The 23,231-nt window shown below is 41.6% G+C and overlaps 1 long non-coding RNA gene across 1 annotated transcript in view; it reads left to right on the plus strand.

The window, feature by feature from the left end:
- The window catches only part of LOC138764660 (uncharacterized), a 44,063-nt gene extending 21,131 nt beyond the window's left edge, over positions 1 to 22,932 (plus strand). The window contains exon 3 of the long non-coding RNA XR_011358278.1: positions 17,125 to 22,932. This is a non-coding gene — a long non-coding RNA (uncharacterized lncRNA). The remainder of the gene's footprint in view (positions 1 to 17,124) is intronic.
- The last annotated feature ends 299 nt before the right edge of the window (positions 22,933 to 23,231 follow it).

The following is a 23,231-nucleotide window of genomic DNA, read 5'->3' on the forward strand; positions in this document are numbered from 1 at the left end:
AGGAAAGGTTATCTATTGTGAAAGGGATTAGTTGATTTTCCACCAATATTAGTTTTGGTAGTTGGTAATTTGTTTTATTCCTTTCTACATGAATCTTCTTCCAAATGTTGAGCAGATGATTCAATACCGGTGAATTCCTACATTGCACCAATTTTTCATCCCATTTCTCGGATCCAGAAAAGGCACGAAAATTTGCAGAACAATTACAAAACAGACAGAGAGATGAAGAGATGTAACAAGAACAAAAATGACAACAAACTATATATGTATATATAAAAAAATATAGAGTATAAGTAAGAACTAAGAAGGGAAAGAAAGGGAAGAAATGAAGTAAGAAGGGAATTAAGAGAGTGACCTTTGTTATATATGAAGATTAAAATCTTTTCTGGGGGGGCTGGGTGGGGAAAAATAACAGTCACTGCGAAATCAGTTGACACTTGCGAGCGGATTCGCAAATCCAAATGGAGAGGGGAGATGTGGTTGCCTGACAAGGGACAAAGGGCAACTCAGAAAGGGGACGGACTATTGGGGTTAAAGGAATTTTAGATCTGAGAATAGTGGAAATATTTTGTTTTAGAAATGTTGTCTTATAATGTGTTCAAAAAAAAAGCAGAAATGGATAAGAAGGGAAGGTGGTGATGAGGAAACGGAAAGGAAAGATAAACAAAGTATGAAATTACTATGTTGAACTATATGACTTTAAATATTAATGGAATACATAACCAAATCAAAAGGAAGAAACTGTTAAATTTACTGAAAAAAGAAAAAATTGATATAGCATTCGTACAAGAAACACATCTAACTGAAGTGGAACACAAGAAATTAAAGAGAGATTGGATTGGACATGTAACAGCAGCATCATACAATTCAAAAGCCAGAGGAGTAGCTATATTAATCAATGAAAATGTACCAATCAAAATAGAAGAGGAAATAATAGATCCAGCAGGGAGATATGTAATGATAAAATGTCAGATTTATTCAGAATTTTGGAATTTACTCAATGTATACTCACCTAATGAAGAAGATCAAAAATTTATGCAAGATATCTTTTAGAAGATAGCAGATACGCAAGGGAACATACTAATAGGAGGAGATTTTAACCTTAATTTGGACTCAAACATGGATAAAACTGGAAAAAAACTAACAGAAAGAACAAAGTAACCAAATTTATAATTAAATCGATGCAAGAAATGCAACTTTTGGATCTATGGAGGAAACAACACCCAAAGGAAAAGGAATATTCATATTATTCGGGTAGACACAAAACATACTCAAGGATAGACCTATTCCTGTTATCAGCCCACATTCAAGGGAGAGTTAGGAAAACGGAATATAAAGCTAGACTATTATCGGACCACTCACCCCTGTTATTGGCAATAGGGCTAGAGGACATCCCACCAAGAATGTATAGATGGAGATTAAACTCCATGCTACTTAAAAGACAGGATTTTAGAGAATTCATTGAACGACAAATTAAAATGTACTTTGAAATAAATACGGCATCAGTGAAAGATAAGTTTATACTATGGGACACAATGAAAGCGTTAATCAGAGGGCAAATAATAAGTTATATAACTAAGATGAAGAAGGACTACAATCGGGAAACAGAACAGCTGGAAAGGGAAATAACAAATATAGAAAAAGAATTAGCAATAAAGGAAGATACAACTAAAAGAAGAGAATTGGCAGACAAAAAAAAATAAAATATGAAACACTACAAACATATAAGGTGGAGAAGAACATAATGAAGACAAAACAGAAAAAAGCTAGGAAAAAATTGTACAAAATTCTAGCGTGGCAGCTTAAGACAGAACAAACTAAAAGAATGGTATTGGCATTAAGGAAAAAGGACAAACAAATTACATTTAATCCAATGGAGATCAATGAAAACTTCAGGGAATTCCACTAGCAACTATATCAAACTGAAAACAAAGGGAAAGAAGACAAAATAGATGAATTTCTAACTAAAATTGAACTACCGAAATTACAAACAGAGGAGCAAAATAAATTAATAAAACCATTTGAAATAGAAGAATTACAGGAGATATTTAAAAAACTACCGAACAATAAAACACCAGGAGAGGATGGATTCCCAATAGAATTCTATAAAATATTTAAAGACTTATTAATTCCTCCCCTCCTGGAAGTAATCAACCAGATTGATAAGACACAAAACATACCAGATTCATGCAAAACAGCAATAATTACAGTAATACCAAAGACAGGGAAAGATCCACTAGCACCAGCGTCATATAGACCAATATCTCTACTTAACACAGATTATAAGATAATAGCTAAACTATTAGCAAACAGATTGGCCGACTATGTACCAAAAATAGTAAATCTAGACCAAACTGGATTTATTAAAAAAAGACGAACAACGGACAATATCTGTAAATTTATTAACTTAATTCATGCAGTAGAAGGAAATAAAACTCCAACAGTAGCAGTTGCTTTCGACGCAGAGAAGGCCTTTGACAGAGTAGAATGGAATTATTTATTCAAAGTACTACAAAAATTCAGCCTACCAGAGAAATATATTAATTAGATTAAAGCATTATATAAGGGGCCATTGGCGGAAGTGACAGTAAATGGATATATATCAAAACAATTTAACTTAAGCAGATCAACAAGGCAGGGATGTCCACTATCTCCCTCACTGTTCGCATTAGCTATAGAACCACTAGCAGAACTGATAAGAACAGAAAATAAAATAAGAGGGATAAAAATAAAAGAGAAGAAAAAAATCAGTCTATTTGCAGATGACATTATAATATATTTAACAGAACCAGAAATATCAATAAAAGAATTACATAGGAAATTGAAGGAATGTGGAGAAATATCGGGGTTCAGGATCAACCAAATAAAAGTGAAGCAATGCCAATGAATAATGCGGATTTCACAAAGTTCAAGAAAGAATCACCATTTAGATGGCAAACACAAGCAATGCGATACCAAGGTGTACAACTAAATAAAAATCTCGGCCATCTATATAAACTAAATTATCATCCATTAATCAAAAAATTACAAGACGACTTAGAGCATTGGAAAGACTTACCACTAATACTGATAGGAAGGATAAACTGTATTAAAATGAACATTTTCCCAAGGATAAAATACCTATTTCAGTCATTACCAATTCACCTAACAGAGAAATTATTCAAGGAGTTAAAGAAAATAATAAGGAAATTCTTATGGAAAGGGGGGAAACTGAGGATAGCACTAGATAAATTAAAAGAATGGTACAAACAAGGAGGCTTACAACTACCAAACTTTAAGAATTATTATAGAGCCACACAATTAAGATTCCGATCAGATTTTTATCAAACAAGGGAAAAACCAGATTTGACCAGATTAGAACTAGATAAAATAGGGGAGAAGATACCTGAACATATATTATAGTTTGCCTTGCTGCCCCGGGATAAGTATTTTAAATACCGCTGGGTATTTTAACATAAATTTATAACCTTTATTCCATCGGATCATTTTTGCTGCATTAAACTCCTTCCTCTTCTTCAGGAGTTCAAAACTTATATCTGGATAGAAAAAAAATTCTTGACCTTTGTATTCCAGTGGTTTTTTTGTCTTCTTTTATTTTTTTCATTGCCTTCTCCAATATATTTTCTCTTGTTGTATATCTTAGGAATTTTACTAGAATGGATCTTGGTTTTTGTTGTGGTTGTGGTTTAGGGGTTAATGTCCTGTGTGCCCTTTCTATTTCCATTTCTTCCTGTAATTCTGGTCTTCCTAGGACCCTGGGGATCCATTCTTTTATAAATTCTTTCATATTTTTGCCTTCTTCATCTTCCTTAAGGCCCACTATCTTTATATTGTTTCTTCTATTATAATTTTCCATTATGTCTATCTTCTGAGCTAACAGCTCCTGTGCTTCTTTAACATTTTTGTCAGATTCTTCTAATTTCTTTTTTAAGTCATCTACTTCCATTTCTATGGCTGTTTCTCGTTCTTCCACCTTGTCTACTCGTTTTCCTATATCTGTCATGATCATCTCTAATCTATTCATTTTTTCTTCTGTACTTTTTATTCTTCTTTTTATTTCGCAGAATTCTTGTGACTGCCATTCTTTTACCATTTCCATATATTCTTTAAAAAAAATATATCCATGTACTTGCCCTTCCCTTCATCTTCCATTTCTCTGTGTTCTTCCTCTTCTTCTTCTGGGTCCACTCCAGGATCTGTGTCCTTTACCTCTGTCTCTTCTGGTTTTCTTGTTGGGTTGTTTATTTTATTTTGTTGGGTATTTTTGGTCTCCTTATTTTTATTAAAAGTGTCTTGGTGTTGGTCTTCTTTCTCTGGGTTGGTCATCTGTTGTTTCTTTGATTTCCTATTTTTATTCTCTTCCTTCTTGTTCTCGTTATTTTCTATGTTTTCCTGTTGAGAGTCTTGCTGTTGTGTTGTACTTGTCTGTTTCAACTGTGGAGATTTACTCCTCAGTTGGTCCCCCCTCCCGTCAGTGTTCTTTTTTGTCTTGCGCATCGCGCATTCTCACTTTTGTTTGGCTCCATGAGCCATTTTTGTAGTCCTGAGTTCAGGGTTTCCACTGACCTCAGGGAGCAGGCTTCTCTCTCCATGGCGGGCTTCCTCGACCGGTAAGGCCTTCACCTTCCTCTTCCGACGTCCTTCCTTCTTCTTTCCTTCCATTGTTTTTGGTTTTTCTTTCTTTGCTGCCATTTTCTCCACACTTTCACTTTCAATTTGTTATGTTTTCTGTGTTAGTGCCTTAGTTTTTTCTCTACCTTTTTTTTAACTTTTCTGGAGAGGGCTGGAGTTCCCCTACCGTCCACTACTGAATCACGTGACTCCTCATCGAAGGTTTAGCTTGTTGAGTTATTTATACAGGATGGCATAACATTGGGGGCCAAAGAGCCTGTACTTTGCTGTGATGTTCAGTGTTCGAACCCTCCACGACGTCCCTCTGCCTCTTATCATCAACCCAAATCTGTATCCAATTGATTCCATGGAAAATTCACCATGTAGTTCAGCCGACCATGTTGGATCTTGTCAAAGGCCTTGCTGATAAATTCCACATGGTAAACACGGGTTGTCCTGCCATCAGCAATTTTCCTGGTCACCTCCAAAATTTTAATTAACGTGACAAGATTCAAGTTCCCATGCAAGAAGCCGTGCTATCTTTAATCAGTGCCTCCCCTTCCAACTGCAAGTAGATCCTGTCTCTCAGCATCCCCTCCAGCCTCTTATCTACAACTGGTGTAAATCTGTCCAGCCCATAGTTCTCTGGCTTATCTCTGGAATTCAGCTCTTTGGTCCCCATGAGAACAAAGGCAAAGATGTGCTGAATAACCAAGTGGCCCAGGTAACACCTAAACTGGTCACTGGTGAGGAGGTGAATGGTGAGTAAGTGGCACTTGATCCCACAGCCAAACATGTCCATCACTTTACTGAGGATTGAGTAGACTGACATCAGGAATTTACTTATTGGATGTGTCCTGTTTCACAAGAACTGGGGAAACCTGGATACATTTTCATGTGATTATTCAGGTATCAGAGTGGAATCTGTCCTGGAACATTTTGCCAGAAGCCTCCATTTTAATGGGATCAAGTCATATCCCCAAACTTCCTGGTTGCAGAATAATTAAGAAGCAACATTGATCTGAGCCAAGTTTGTTTTTCTTCTCAAATGAATCCAGTATTTGAGTTCAACTCGAGGTAGTTTAGCGATGTTTCTCTCCACAGGACAGACGCTGAGCACATTTGCATCCTTATCTGCCTTCACCAATCCAAACACATTAATCAAGCCGTCTTTTTCTAGCACGGTGAGAATTGTTTGTTGGTGTTGATCACTAAATCAGGAACACATTTCCATACATCAAGCAGCATGGCTGTTCTTTTTAGCAGCCTGTTCCCACTGGGAGGTCCCCATCTCAGATTAAGTCCCACTGCCATCTCCTACAGGAAGTCTGAAGTGAAGGTAATAGTCCCTAGATCAGTGCCCAGTTTCACACACAACAATGAAAATGTCAAGCACATCTCTGGTCAATCGACAGCTGCATACAAAGAGTCTGTTGAAATTTGTCCCATGCAGAGAGCATCAGAAAGAGGTTGTTCAGCCTTCCACTTTCTCCTATTCGTTGCTGACATGTATCTGAACTCCATCTGCCTTCCCTGGCAACCAAAATCTTACAAAATTCCATCACTGGAGAAAATTTCAACTGACCCCCATCCTTGAGAGTTTTCCAGCAAGAGTTCCGGATTTCCTGTGCTCTGAATAGCCTGGGTCTAATTGAAATGTTTTCCCCCTTATTTGGAATGCACAGATGATGCATCAGTTTCTATCTCCTCCAGTGCACCCTTTCATGAATTTAAACTCCCAATTCCAGCAGGTTTCATTTTTCATGTATCATGACAAGTTTCATTAAAACGATCCAGCCCAACGACCATCGGATATAAGCCTCACAATTTTGGCTTTCCCATCTCCAATATCCTCTGCATTCAGCTCCCATTCTGAATGGAGACATGGAGTGCAGACAGTGGTTCTTTGAGCCTTATGATCTGACTCACCTGCCCACAGGGAATAGGATGGGGTCCAACACTGTCCCTGGGAAACAGCAGCTCCTGGGAGTGAGTTTGATGGTGGGTGAAGGAGAAAAAAATAAAGGGAAATAAAGAGGCAGTGGGAGGAGAGGGGAAGGAGGCAAGAGATGTGATGTGGCAGAAAATGGAAAGGGGAGGAATGGAAGAGTGGGGTGACAAAGGAGGGAGAGAGGAAAAATGGGTGGCTCCAGAGAGCTGGGAAGAGAGGTGCAATGAAAGACGAGGAAGAGATGGAGAATAGGGTCAGGGAAAGGCAGGAAAAGTAAGAGAGGGAGAGGATGAGGAGAGAAGGCCCTGATAGAAGGAATGTAGGGGTGGGGAGAGAGGCAGAGAGGGTGGGGGGAGGGGGGTTAGATGGATGTATGAGCTGTGGCAGAACACAGACTCTAATCTCAGCAGCTGTGATGGAAACCTTGGTCTGTTGGATTCCCTGCTCATCCTCTGCTCAGTGATAGGGCAAATCACTCCTTGCTTCTCTCTTTTCTTGAGGGAACTGCATCATGTGCCAGCAGCAGAGTTCTGGCTTAATTGGGACATCGTGTTCAGCACAGACAGTGGAGGCCTGAAGGGCCCAACCCTGAACGCTAATGTTCGATGACAGAGGATTCAACAGCCAGGTGTTGAAGGGCATTTCTTTCACCAACTTCATAGGCCCTGTCCACGTTTTGGCTGCCAGTGAATCAGGGTTAACGTTTGTTTGACATGATCCCCAGTTCACACAGTAATCATACCAGGTAAAGGCAGAACGATGAGGGTAGCACTGTTGGTGTAGTGGTTAGTGTCACGCTGTTACAGCGCCAGCGATCAGGACTGGGGTTCAAATCCCACGCTGTCTGTAAAGTGTATGTTCTCCCGTGGTCTGGTTTTCTCGCACTGTTTGAAATGTAGCGGAGGTTGTCGGTTAATTGGGTGTAATTGGATGGCACAGGCTACTGGGCCAAATGGTCTGTTACCGTGCTGTCTTGCACAGGTCACAGACGGTTCCGTATGTCTTTTTCCTCCTCCGTTCTCTCACTACATGGACCTGACAGTGATAGTAACTGTTCCAAGTTGATAGAGTGAGGATTGGAAGTGGGCACAGAAATGGTCGAGCCAGAGGTATTTCAAGCTGATCTTAACCCCTCTAAAGATGTGATTGAAAATCAGCAGTGCGACAATTTGTCACTGAATCCTTTTCTTCTCTGACATTAATTCTTCTGCTGAGAACTGCGAGTAATTCTGTGATTGGCTGATCTGGAAATAAGAAGGAAATAACCATGACGGTGGCACAGATGGAGACCTGCTTCACTTCCACACTGGTGCCAATAACAGGAGCAGGTGTCCCAGAATGAAGATGCCAGTGAGGTGGAACCAGTGGAAGAGGACAGAGTGCTCAGGAGGGAACCTGCATCTCACAATCCAACTCCCCCTCATTCCCAAAAATCACTTCCAGTTCATGAGCTGCACTTGTGACTTCATTCAACAGCACCGCTGCACCCTCTGCGCCTCCAATCCATGCAGTGTAACTCAGTCCCTTCCACACAGATGAGAAGATGGAGGCAAAGGAGACACTCCGTCACTTCACCCTGACATCCACGTCCTCCATCGCAGGGTCAGAGTCAGGTTGGCCACGAACATGGATCAGGGTTTGTTGTTTTAGGGCAGCAGGGTTGTGGAGAACAAGGTGCAAAATGACTATCAATTACAATTTTGTAAATACAAAATTGTAAAAGAAATAATGAGAGCGAGAAAGAGGAAAAGTGAAGCCATGTGCACAGGATCTTGTCCATTCAAAAATATGATGGTGGGGGAGAAGCTGCTTTTGTAACATTGTGTGTGTGTGTGTGTCTTCAGACTCCTGCACCTCCTCCCAGTGAGAAAAGGGCAAGGCCTGGGTGGTGAGAGTCCTTGAAGATAGAAACTGCTTTCTTGAGGCACTGCCTCTTAAAGATGCCCTTAATGGAGTGAAGACTAATGCCCACGATGGTGCTGGTTGAGTTTACAACCCTCAGTCGCCTATTCCCGTCCTGTCCATTGGCACCTCAATACCAAACAGTGATGCAACCAGCCAGAATTTCTGTGGAAATTTGCAAGCGACTTTGGTGACATCACGAATCTCCACAAACTCCTCATGAAGTATAGTGGCTGTCGAGCCTTCTACATGATTGCATCATGGTTCAGGATGGATTTTCAGAGCACTTGACCCAGGAATATGAAGTTTCTTACCCTCTCCACATGCAGAAAGCAGCCAATGTCCATTGATCCAGTGGATTCTCTCTCCTTGGAACATAGCAACTTTCTGTGTTCTAACCCTGTCAACCTATTATTTGCACCTTTCTGCATCATATTTATGAAACATCTAATAAATGCAGGAATGTTTTTCACATCACCCACTCTGTGTGAATGTCACTTCCACATGTTCACCATTCCAAATGCTTAATCCCCTATTTATCAGGGTCGAGAGCTTTGGTGTTTGTCAACATGTTCCTTGCCTGAGAGGGTTTAATATGCCTATACAGAGGAATCCTCACCCTGTAACATATGCTCTTATAGCCATAGGATCATTGAATGCGACAGCACAGAAAACAGGCCATTCACCCCCTCTAGTCTGTGCCGACCATCATCTCCCTCATTGCACTGATCTGCTCCCATTTCATAATCCTTCAGGTATCACCCATCCATAGACCTATTGAATTCATTCTTAAAAGACACTATCAAGCTCGCATTCACCACATCAGTTGGCAGCTCATTCCACACTCCCACAACTCTATAAGTGAAGAACTTCCACATTATGTTCCCCCTAAACCTTTCCCCTTCAGCTTAAATCGATGATCTCTCATATTTATCTCCCCTAATCTGTGGAAAAAGCTTATTCACATCCACTCTGTCTATACCTCTCATAATATTGTAAACCTCTATCAAATCTTCCCTCATTCTTTTTTTCTCCAAGGAATAAAGTCCTAGCCCATTTACTCTTTCCCTGAAACTCAACTCCTGAAGACCTGGCAACATCCTGGTAAATCTTCTCTGCACTCTTTCAATTTTATTGAGATCCTTCTTGTAGTTAGGTGCCCAGAAATGCATACAATATTCCAAGTTTGGTCTCACCAATGTCTGAAACAACTTGGGTGAAATTGTTGGAACAAGTGAAAGGAACCTCTCTCTAGATCAAATCTGTGTTCTTCCTGTCCTGGAGGATATGACCACATTCTGGTGGGAGATTTATTTACTGCCCCGTGGATGTTGTTGCTCCCATGTGACTCTGAGGTTGCACTGACTCACATTGAACATACAACACTGGAGAAGATTCAGGTCAGCTTTTCCATGCCATTGTTTAGTTTCCACACGAGCCTTCAGCCACCCCAACACCGTCCAACTGGGTCAACATCTCCGTCTATTCCCTTCCCACTCATTCACCTCTTTGGGAGAGTTCCACATTCTCCCTACTCTATCTCATTGAGATTATGATTTATCAAGAATGAGAGATTAATGACACTAATCTCTGTACCCCTGGAGAATGAATTTTATCCCCCCATCTCAATGTTATCATCTTGAAGGTGGAAATACGCATTAGACTTTAATCTAATGTATGCAGGGTTAACATGAGTATCTAAACCTATCAGTTATCGACCGATAATGTCACTATTTGTTCCACGTTCACACAGAAAAGAGCCTCACTGTATTCAATCCACTGCATTGCAGCATCAAAGAGATGGAGTCCCTGCTGGGAGGGTGTCAGGGCACTGAGTGGAAGGAGTGGAGAGACTGCTTTTGGTCTACAAGGTCCCCATAGGTTTTGAATTAACCCTGGATCAAACTTCACCAACTCTCAGTGACAGCCTGTGGCTCATTTAAAGTTCAGTAGCCATTTGCTTTGAAGAGCTACAGATGTCTGAAACTCTGTGTTAATGTGAAGATGCAGTCCTTCTTCCACTTCCTCTCAGGTTGTACAGGCCGGTTTAATTTGAGCTGGGGGCCCTCCCATTGCAATCTTGTTACTAAAATGAATAAGCCCACTGATTTGCATCTGGAAATACATTTCTGAGGTGGTTCTTTGCACCAACCAACAGGTTCATGTTTACCAAGCAGGATGGGACTGAAGGAATCGAAACCAGTGACCGTGAGATACACACAGACCAAGACCCTCTTGTCATTTCAGGACAAGTGTCACTGGAAAGCAACAGGCTCAGAGTAATGGTGATTGACTGTTCAGGATGGATTGATTCATTCATTATGGGAACGAGGTGTTTCGACACAGGGCACCCTGTGATTTTGGTTCTGAAGGAGTTGAGAGGTTCCCACCAATCGTTTACGTTGTCTTCTTCCCACTGATCCAGAGATGCATCTGACGACAGATGTCGATCGCCATATAAATTAAGGGTCGTGACTGGTTTAAAAGACCACAGGCCCCGAAGATGACAGGAATTAAGGTTGGACATTCAGTCAAGACACTATTTATTTTGTCTGAGGGTGAATGAAAGGATGAAGAGGTCTGCTTCTGGCATCAAGAGAGTGATATGTGTATCATTGCATTCCAAAGGATGAGAGGTTACTTATTAGAGGTATTTAAGATTATTAGGGGCTGAGGTAGGGTGGATAGCCAGCACCCAATATTAGGAAATACCAGAGATATCTGTTGAAGGTGAGAGGTGGAAAAGTTAGGGGTGATGTCAGAGGTAAGTTTTATGACACAGAGTGTGAGTGTCGAGGTTACATTGCCAGGGTTGGAGGTGGAGGCTGGTTCAAAAGGGACATTCAAAAGACTCTGAGATTGGCAATGGATGTAAGAAAAATAGAGGGTTATGGGTGTGAGGTCAGAAAAAAGATTGTTGTGGAGTAGGTCTATACAGGTTGGCACAACATAGTGGGCTGAAGGGCCTCTACATGTGCTGTAATGTTGTGTGTTCTGTCTGAACAGATCATACTGTCAGATTAAAACATTGCTTCCAAACAGCTTTTACCAGACTCTTCCTCACCTGATATCCTCCCTCCCTGCAACCCCCCCTCTTCTTTGGTCTGGCATCTGGTTCACCCTCCTGTCAGTAACTTGTAATGACTCACCACTCTCTGCAAAGGCAAGTGGGAGCCGTTGCTTCAGTTGTCCAATGACTTTGCACTGTCACCGACCATGGACACAACCAGCCTCAGGTGTCCTTCATGATGAATGGGAGCTGAGTCACGAGGATTGCTCCTCTGATCTGAAATCCTTGCAGGATCTGCAGGCAATCACAGCCAAATCAAAATGAACAAATGATATGATATTGAAGGAGAAGGTGAGGCTCTCAACACCTGTGAGCACAATTTAGAAGGTTTTTTAGCTTTCAGAATGTTTCCCTTGCCAGTCCTTATTGTTACCCTTTTTGCAGCTTAGAGGTTTTAAGGGTCGGCACAGATTAGACTTTAAATGTTTTAAAGAACTATTTCTTCAAAATAAGTTTGTTTCTTTTGAACAATTAATGGTTAAATGTGAATGACCAAATGCATTGTTTTTAGATATTTGCAGGTGAGCCATTTTGTTCAATCTCAGATCCCTGATTTTCCGCAAATTACCGAGGCAAATCCTCTTGATTTACTTTTTGGTTTACAACTTTCTCATAAAGATTCACTATCTCTTAATTATAACAATTTGCATGATTTAAATGTGACTTTGTTAGTTAAGATTAAGAGACGCTGGGAAGAGGATTTGAATCTTTCAATCTCTGATGAGCTCTCAGACTCTATTTGTTATCTGATTAATATGATCTCCCTTTGTGCACGACATTGCTTATTGCAATTTAAAGTGGTCCATAGGGTACACTTGTTGAAAGTTAAATTGTCTCGTTTTTACTCTGATATACACATTCGATGTGACAAATGTAATTGTTGAGGCTTCTTTGATTCACATATTATGGACTTGCCCTGGTTTAGAGAAATATTTTCCAAACAACTTAAGGTTAAGTTGGAACCTTGCCCTTGAATTGCTCTTTTTGGATCATTACAGGATGATGACGTTTTATTGACTTCAACTCAAAACCAAATTTTATCTTTTACTTCATTGATAGCGAGACGAGCAATTTTGATGAAATAAGATTCAAATACTAATTTCATACAGACATGAGGCCCATTATGGGCCATTATCACACTCTGAGTTTGACGGTTCTCATCCCTTCGATGCTGTGCTGTTTATTTCCAGGTTCTCGTCATTTGATATCCACACATTAGTTTTTTTTTCCAACCTCGTATCGTGGTAGGGGCTTTGAATTAAGGGTTTTCTGGTTTCTTTCCATTTTATTACAATTTGTATTTCTTACAAAAACATTCTGTTTAACTCTGTTTTATTGTAAACCTCAATAAAAATATCAAGAAAAGAACAAAAGAATTCATCATGTTTGTGCAAAAGGAGATGGAATGGAGTGACAAAGCAAAGGAAAGGCAACAGGGAAGAAGGTGAGGGATAGGGGAAAGGTTTAACAAAAGCCAGAGATGTCGAATCTGGTTGGAGGGTGCCCATTCAGAAGAGGTATTGTTCCTCCAATTTGCACGTGGTCTCAGTCTGGCAGAGCACGAGACCACGGACACAGACGTCAGCAAGGGAATGAGGTAGATCATTGAAATGGGAGGCCACTGGGAGGTCCACATTGTTGTGGCGGATGGAACCAAGGTGCTCAACAAAGCGATCTCCCAGTCTCTCCAATGTCAAGGAGACCACAACAGAAGCACCAGTTGCAGCAGATGACCCCTGCAGGTTCACAAGTGAAATGCTACTTCACTTGGAAGGGCTGTTTGGGCCCTAAAAGGTGATGCGGAAGGTGTGGTCACAGAGGACTATCTCGTGCAGTCACAGGGGTTGGACCCAAGGGAATAATGTGTGGGAAGGGAGAAGTCGACAAGGGAGTTGTCCCTGCAGAAGGCGGAGAGGGAAATATGTGTCTAGCGGTGGGATCACGAAATAGGTGGTATAAATGGCAGAGGAGGATGTGTTGAATGTGAAGGCTGGTGGGGCAGTAGCTGAGGTCAAGAGGAATCAGGTTATTGACTGGTGAATGTATACCCTGCTCTGTCAGTGAGTTACTGACTGGCGAAAGGATACCGTGCTCTGTCAGAGAGTTACTGACTGGCGAAAGGATACCCTGCTCTGTCAGTGAGTTACTGATTGGTGTAAGGTTACCCTGCTCAGTCAGTGAGTTACTTACTGGTGAATGTATACCCTGCTCTGTCAGTGAGTTACTGACTGACGAAAGGATACCCTGCTCAGTCAGTGAGTTACTGACTGGCGAAAGGATACCCTGCTCAGTCAGTGAGTTACTGACTGGCGAAAGGATACCGTGCTCAGTCAGTGAGTTACTGACTGGCGAAAGGATACCGTGCTCTGTCAGAGAGTTACTGACTGGTGAAAGGATACCCTGCTCTGTCAGTGAGTTACTGATTGGTGTAAGGTTACCCTGCTCAGTCAGTGAGTTACTGACTGGCGAAAGGATACCGTGCTCAGTCAGTGAGTTACTGACTGGTGAAAGGATACCCTGCTCTGTCAGTGAGTTACTGAATGGTGAAAGGTTACCCTGCTCTGTCAGTGAGTTACTGACTGGCGAAAGGATACCGTGCTCAGTCAGTGAGTTACTGACTGGTGAAAGGATACCCTGCTCTGTCAGTGAGTTACTGAATGGTGAAAGGTTACCCTGCTCTGTCAGTGAGTTACTGACTGGTGAAAGGATACCCTGCTCTGTCAGTGAGTTACTGACTGGTGAATGGATACCCTGCTCTGTCAGTTAGTTACTGAATGGTGAAAGGTTACCCTGCTCTGTCAGTGAGTTCCTGACTGGTGAAAGGATACCCTGCTCTGTCAGTGAGTTACTTACTGGTGAAAGATACCCAATGTGAGTGGAATGAAATTGAACGGAGAGGCAGAGCTAAAGGAAGTGGGGGTTGGGGGTATGAGTTTTACCAAAAGCCATAAAAGCTGTTATTAATGCCATCTGGTTGGCTGGTGCCCAGTTGGAAGATGAGGTGCTGTTCCTCCAGTGTGTGGTTGGTCTCAGTCTGGCAGTGCATGAAACCATGGGCACACATTTAGCAAGTGAATGGGATGGAGAATTGAAATGGGAGCAGCTGGGAGATCCACGCTATTGCAGCAGACAGAGCCAAGTTGTTTAACAAAGCGATCTCCCAGTCTGCGTCCAGTCTCTCCAATGTAGAGGTGACCACAATGGGAGCACTGAATGCAGTACGTCATCACTGAAAATACAGAAGTAAATTTGCTTCACTTGGAAGGACTGTTTGGGGCCCAGAATGGTGTGAGAGAGGTGGTTTGGGCACAAGTGGAGCATCACCTGTGGTCACTGGGGTAGGTCCCAAACAGATAATTGGTGGGGAAGGAGGTAGCAGAGAGTCACAGAGGGAGTGGTCCCTGTGGAAGGCAGAGAGGGGAGGAGAGGGGAATACGTGTCTAGTGGTGGGATCATGAGATATGTGGCGGAAATGGCGGAGGAGGATGTGTTGGATGTGGGCGCTGGCACCATTCGGGAAAATGACTTTTGGTTACTGGGATTGGTTAAAGTACTGATGGCTAGTGAGTCTCCTGGGGAGCTTCAGACACTGATAGCTTCCCCACACTTCGGGTTTCAGAACTACGGGTCACAGAGATACAGCTTGGATGCCTTGAGCTGGGGCTTATTACTGAATAGGGCAGAGTCTATGGGGTTACTAAGCTCACAGAGGCCGAGAGGAAGCAGGCTCGGAGGAGGTGGAGAGATCCAAGGACCCCCAATGCCTCAAAAGGGACTCTCTTTTGCCCCTCTTTCTTGACTGGATTGTGGCCCTGCATTGATGGCTCTTCAGTGTGTGCTTTGACAGGGCAAACAAAGGAAAGAGTTTTCTGTGTTTGTGGACATGACAATCAATGGAATGTTATTTTGGAATTTGGATTTGATGGACAGAGGAGGAGCAGGGAATTGTTTCACCAGTTTGTACCTCAATGACAGGGCACATCCTCACAACAGGAGATAGAGTGGGACTAAGATAGAACAAGATAAAATAGGAGTAAAGGTACTGTAACGTTTACTTTATAAATGGGATGAAAAGGTGGTGCAATATAACAACTCACCAGTATTGCATCATTTACTTAACATATGGAAGAAGATGCACGTAGAAAGGAAATTAAATTACCAAACACCAAAAAAGCTTTTGACGCAAAATCCACTAATCCCTTTTACAATAGACAACCTATATTTTTTAAGAGAATGGGATTGAAAAGGAATCAAGAGAATAGAAATTTGGTTTTTTTGGAAAGAATTTATTAAGATTTGAACAGTTGAAGGACAAATACGGAATAACTGACGGTCCAATGTTTGCATACCATCAATTGAAAGCTTAATTAAAGGACAAATTGGGAAGCAGATTGAGACTACCGGAAGGAAGCAGTTTTGAGTATGTAATTACAGACACAATGATAATTAAAAGATTTATAACAAACATGTACATTAAGCTGCAAGGCAAGGAAAATGATGAAATAAGGTACAAACCTAAACAAAGTTGGGAAAAGGACTTAAACAAAGATAAAGAACAAAACATGGGAAAAGTTATGTTCTGGAACTATGAAGAACACAATAAACATAAGGCTACGTATGATACAATATAATTGGTTACACAGGCTATATATCACCCCTTAAAAATTAAGAGAATGGGACCCAAAAATATCGGATAGATGCTTTCGCTGTAAAAATGAAATTGGAACAACAATGCACGCAATTTGGGCATGCGCAAGACTGAATATACTTTGGGAAGAACTAAATCAGATATTAAATAAAACACCAAAAGCAACATACCAAAAAATCCAGAAATTTGTCTTTTAAATAACATAATAAGTAAAGACCTCGGTCTCAAATTGGATAGAACACAAAAAAGATTCATTATGATCGACTTAGCAGTAGCAAAAAAATACATAATTTCAACTTGGAAAACGAAAGAGAGCCTGAAAATACAACAATGGTACATGGAAATGAATAAGTGTATCTCATTGGATAAAATTACATGTAATTTAAAAGACAACATTACATTGTTTGAACAAATCTGGGAACCATACATGAAATATAACAGAAAGAGCTGGCCTTGGACCTCCATCTCCTAAAACGATAAGAAGATAACCACGAACAGAATTAATATGTAAATGTAGATGACCCATCTTTCTTGTTTGTTTTTCTTTTGTGTGAAGATGTTGTTTTATTGTATTTTATATGTTTAATATTTTTTGGTTTTGGAGGGGGAGAAAAGAGAGAAAATGTCATTGTGCATATTTAATGAGAAAGATTTGTGCATAGTTGAAAAGGTTCATCGTGCAATAAATAAAAATTACAAAAAACAACAGGAGATAGTGGACGTTTGACACAAACTTTGCCATTTTGGTTTCTTGGTTTCTGTCAAACCCATCCATTTTCCCTCTCTCTCAATCAAGATTAAAATTCTATTTGTGATCACAAACAAAAAAAAGCACAAAAATCTCTCTTTATCTCTTGATAAAGATGTCTCCATCTCAGTTCTTGAAATTTCATTTCAATCTCTTCCTTGGTATTTCTTTTTGTCTTTCTCACTCTCCTTCAGTTTCAGCTCCTGTCTGAGTGGTGACATATATCCATTCTCGTTTGCCTCCCAGTGCAACAAGTCTACAGAAGATGCCATCTCACTGGCTCGACACAAAACCCTGGAACACATGGACAGCAAAGATACATGAATCAGGATGTTATTTATTGACTAGAGTTTGGTATTCAACACCATAATTCCCTCCAAACTAATCAACATACTCCAAGGCCTGGGCGTCAATATTCCCATGTGTTGTTGGATCCTCGATTTCATCATTTCCAGACTCCAGTCAGCCCGGATTGGCAGAATATTTCTTCTCCAATCTGCCTCAGTACCAGAGCACCACTGAGTAATGTATTTATCCCCCTGCTCTACTCACTCTACACCATTGACTGTGTGGCTCAATACGACAACAAAATTGTTCACAAATTAGTTGACAATACCACCTGAGTGGGCTGTATAATTAAGGGCCGATGAGTCAGCATACTAGAGGGAGATTCAAAGCTTAGTTGAATGGTGTACTAACAATGACCTCTGATTCAATGTCACCAAAACTAAGGAGCTGATTGCAGTCTTTCGGAAAGGAAAACCAGAGGTGTATGATCCAGGCATCTCTGGGGGATCACAGGTGGAGAGGGTGAGCACATTTAAATTCCTGGGAGTCACGATCTTAGAGCAGCTTTCCTGGACCCATCATAATAATGCCATCATGAAGAAAGCACATCAGTACCTCGACTTCCTCAGCGGAGGCTGGGTAGGTCAACGGAAACCTTGGGAACCTTCTACAGAAATGTAGTGAAACAGGTGCTGACCGGCTGCATCATGGCCTGCTTTGGGTGCATCAATACCTCTGAGCGGAAAGCCCTGCAAAAGGTAATGAACACAGTCCAGAACCTCACAGGGAAAACTTTCCCCACCATTGAGAACATCTACATGGAACGATGAAGTCGTCAAGCAACAGCAATCATCAAGGATCCACACCACCTAGGACACCCTCTGTTCTTGTTGCTCCCATCAGAAAAGAGGTACAGATGCCACTGGACTTGCATCTTCAGGATCAGGAATAGTTGCTACCCCTCAACCACCAAACTCTAGGACAACCAACTCATTCAGAGACTGAGATTACTACAAATGGACGGGACATCACCTCATCTTCCGACTGGTCACCATCCAACCTGATTGCACTTATATCAATTTCTCTGGTTTTCTATAAGCCACCATCACCACCACCACCCTGCCAATCTTCATCTCCTTACTTTTATTTAGTTTGCACTCTCTCTCTCTCTCTCTCTCTCTCTCTCTCTCTCTCCTTGCACAGAACCAAAATCAATTCTCACCTTTCCTTTTATCATGTCCAATGAACACTTCTGGTTTGTTGGTCTGGACTCCTCCCCCTCCCATTCTTCCCCCTTTTCTCTCACAGTCTTTCTTCAGACATCTGCCTGCTTTTTCCTTATACATAGAACACTACAGGCCTTTCGACCCTCAAGGTTTTGCCGACCCATGTATTCCTTACAAAATGTTCTCAAACCTCCCTACCCCGTAACCTGCTATTTTTCTTCCATCCATGTGCCTGTCTAAGAGTCCTTTAAATGCCCCGAATGATTCAGTTTCCAACACCATCCTTGGCAAGGTATTCACAACTCTCTCCACAAAAAAAACATCTCTGATGTCTCCCCTAAATTTCCCTCCCTTCACTTTGTACCCACATCCTTTGGGGTTTGCCATTCCTGTCCTGGGAAACAGGTGCTGGCTGACCACCTTATCAATGCTTCTCACGATCTTGTAGTCTCCTCTCATCCTTCTACAGCCCAAAGAAAAATTTCCCTGCTCTGCTAACCTTGCCTCATATGACTTGTTTTCCAATCCAGGTAACATCCTGCTAAGTCTCCTCTGCACCCTCTCCATAGCTTCCACATCCTTCCTGTAATGAGGTGACCATTGTGGACTCACCAGAGATTTGTAGTTGCAGGTTTCTTTATTGACCAAATTCTTGCCTCTTTTGAACAATTATCCACCATATTTATAATACCTAAACATCACTTTTTTTGTTATTTACAGGTTAGGAGCTCCTTGAATTCTTTAATTTTGAGGCTTCCTCAGGGACTGGAACCTAATATGATCGGGGAGATTTATAATTTTAAATTTGACCACAAACAGCTGTTATCAGTCCTTTATGAATTATTTTAAGATCTCTGCATAGTTCCCTGGACAGAATTTAAAAAACTATGAGAACAAGATTTTCAACAGTTAATTTCTGAAACTACATGGGACTCCATTCTGAAACGAGCACATTCATCCTCTCGTTGTGCTCGACACTCATTATTACAATTGAAGGTCGTACTCGGGGCCCACTATTCCAAAGTTCAATGATCTAAATTCTACTCTAATCTCTCTTCTAAATGTGATAAATGTATAACTGTAGAAGGTTCACTGTATCATATGTTCTGGTTATGTCCCCCTCCTTCCAATTTTTTGGTAAGGGGTATTTTGTACCTTGTCTTTAGTTCTTAAAACTACTTTGATCGGGGAGGAGAAGGAAAAATGTGTCTGGTGGTGGGATCTGTAGTAAGTACTGAAAATTCCAGCGGATAGTGTGTGGGATGTGGAGGCTGGTGGTGTGGTAGGTGAAGACGAGGGGGATTCTGTTTATTGTTTCTAGGGGCAGGAGGCCAGTGCTAGAGCGAGGAATGGAGGAGATGGAGGTGAGGGCTGTGTTAATATTTGGGGAGGGAAAGACACGTTTATGGAAGAAGGCAGACATTTCAGTTGCTCTGGGCTGGAAGACCTCATCTTGGGAGCAGATGTGGCAGAGTTGGAGTTCTTGAGAGAAGGGATGGCGTCCTTGGAGGGGTGTGAGGACGTGTAGTTCAGGTAGCTGTGCGAGGTAGAGGGTTTGTAATAAATGTCAGTGGTGATTTATTCTCCAGAGATGGAGACAGAGTGATCCATAAAATGGGGAGTATTATCAGAGATGGACCAGGTGAATTTGAGGTCAGGGTGGTAATTGGCTGTGAAATTGATGAGCTCATCATGGATGCATGAGTCCACCCGATGTAGTCGTCAATGTACCAGAGGAAGAGTTGAGGTGGAGGGGGGGGGGGTCTTGCCTGTGTTTTGGTCCACAAAACCCACAAACAGGCAGGCATAGCTGGAACCCATGTGGGTACCCATTGCTACTCCTTTAATTTGGAGGTAGTGGGATGAGTTAAAGGAAAAATCGTTAAGCGTGAGGACAAGTTCTGCCAGGCAGAAAAGAATGGTGGTTGAAGGTGACCACTCAGGTCTGAGGTCCAGGAAAAAGCAAAGTGCTTTTAGGCCTTCTGTGTGGGGAATGGAGGTGTAAAGGGATTGGACATCCATTATGAAGACCTTCAGGTGAAGCAATACTTCACCTGTATAAAACAAACTCATCCTCACCTACCACCCCACTAGCATCCGCATCACACACATTATCTGCCAGAATTTCCGGTACTTACTACAGGACCCCACCACCAGACACATTTTTCTATATTCCATTGCGTGATATTTAATTGGGAGTCGGACTTCCATATTACCGCTAAACTCTTTCTGGCTCCCACCCAGGTGGCCTTCACGAACTGAATTTGGTATTTGGACAGTCTATAACTCACATCCCCAACATCTCCCAAAAGGTACAACTCTGGATCCTGTGGAAAATCCACTTTTGTAATGTTTTTCAGAATGTGGTGAAACCACTTATATATGTAAATACCTTGACCTTGTATGTTTGACCCTGCTCTCACTGGCCGGCTCCTGACTCCTCCCCTTTATTCCTCATAAAAGCTGTCATGTCACAACCTGCCCCCAGTTCGAGTCCGGGTCAGTGTGAGCCAGCAACTCAAGGCACATTGTCCACCCTCGCTAATAAAAGCCTCCATCCAGGACCTGTACTTCAGACTTTTGCAACTGATCATGCATCACAGAATGTCCCCAGGTCCATCCAGAAGGATCTCCCCCTTGCACATGGCCAGGATGCAGTGGACAGAGGTTCCAATCTCTACACCACACCTAAAGCACATTTCCAAAATTTCTGGCTTTGATTTATGTAATTTTTGTGGTGTGAGGTATTGCACCAACTTGTATCTGGCATTGATGACCCCAGTCCCACTGTTCAGACATAGGTCATTTAAATCAATTTTTTAAAAAAATTCCTGGAACTAAGGGACTTGCAATCTCTGTGAGGGAGAAACAAACTATTCTATCAAGTGAAATCTTTTCACCTGACCCAAGGAAGTCTGAGATTTCAGGTCAAGTTGCAGGAAATCATTCGACCTCATGGTGACCAGCAGCCCAAGTGAATAAATTCATTCAGCTTCATTCTCTCATCTCTCTCAATAACATTTGCTCAGCAGAAACAAACAATCCCCAGAAAGAATTAATCTCTGTGCCTGCAACAGTTTACCTGTGCAGACTCAACTTGTCAATGTTGGCCCAAACCAACCACTTCTGATATCTCTCCACTGCCGTTCAGTGTGTCAAGTGGCACTGAAAACGGTATCCCTTCTGTTTCAACGGTTCCCTCGCATCAGGGATATGGAGTGAAACGGCACTTAAACAGGCTCTTCAGCTCACACTGACCATCGACTCAAATCCTTCCATAATCAACCTGTTATCTCTCATTCACATCAACTACCCACCACCTCCAAATTCCACTCCTCACTAACATGCTAAGGGAAACTGACAGTGGTCAATTCACCTTGCATCCAGCAGCATCAATAGGGGGAAAGGAATTGTCCATATTTTTTGTTGAAAACCATCTGATTGATTGTGGAAAGAGCAGAGAGCCAGTAAAAGGAGAAGAGGGTTGAAGGGGTGAAAGAGGGACTATGTGGGAATTGGTGAACATGGGAGGGGTGAAGGATCAGAGACAAATGGGAAGAGTGAAGGATAGAGTTGGGAGGTGCCAGATGTGTGTGTGAGGAAGAGAGAAAGAAGAAAAAGAGGGTGGGTGGAGCAGGACGATCCAGGCGAGGGTGAAGGTAGAGACAGCTGGTAGGTGGTGAACAATTGGAACTCCATCACCAAAACTGAAGTTCCCCATCTTTTTTGGGATGGAATGATATCAGAGTTAAAATTTAATATTGGGCCTCTGCAGTGCCAAATATTGCAGAACATAGAACATTACAGTCCAGTACAGGCCCCTCAGCCCACAATGTGATGACCTATGTAACCCTATTCCACAACATTCAAACCCTTTTTTATCTCACACCCATAACCCTTGTCATAGATGGGCATATGGAGGACTAGTAGATCCTTCTCTGGAGATTTGTATGAAACTAAGGCCACAGACGAGAACAGACTCCCAGAACTATTACAAATTCAACCTCATATAATTCATATACAGGTTCCAGGTATTAACAAAGAAGGAATAATTATTATGTCTATTACATCATCTTTTCCAATGGAATACAAGATCTCATTTCCATGTGCCATCATTGAATACTCAAATCAGTCTCGCTTTTCCAAGTAATTGTCAAACATTTTCTAGCCACAGCTAAGGCCAATCTCAACAAAGCAATTTGAAACCCATCCAAATTTAATTCCAAACTCAATTTATTAATATAACCCAGTAAAAATACCATAGGATCAAGTGAAATTTTAAATTTGAATATAGCTTCTAAAAGTTCCTCAAGTCTATTCCATAAAGGTTTCACTGTCTCACAATACACAGACATCTGTTATGCAATTCAAATCAATGGGTGGGAAACCAATAGCTTCCCCTTCCATAAACGGTGATGAAGGGCTCTAGCCCAAAATATTGATTATGTATCTTTATCTTTGCGATATAAAGTACACTGTTTAACCTGCTAGGTTTCTCCAGCATTGTGTTTTTACTTCAATAACGGTGTCTGCAGACTTTGTGTTTTACTCCAAGCTACCCCATTATGTCTGAAGTCAGCCATGGCTGCTAATTTATTCTTATTTGTGTTCTGCATATATTCCTTTGTTGAATCCATCAGGAAGGACGAGACATTAAATCTGGACAAAAGACAAGCAAAAAGAATAAAGTAGCCAAATTTATGGTTACATCAATGTAGCAAATGAAACTGATGGATATATGGAGGAGACGGCACCCAAAAGAGAAGGAATATTCATATTACTCGAGT

This window comes from Narcine bancroftii, chromosome 5 (assembly GCF_036971445.1).
Source record: "Narcine bancroftii isolate sNarBan1 chromosome 5, sNarBan1.hap1, whole genome shotgun sequence".
NCBI lineage: Eukaryota > Metazoa > Chordata > Chondrichthyes > Torpediniformes > Narcinidae > Narcine > Narcine bancroftii.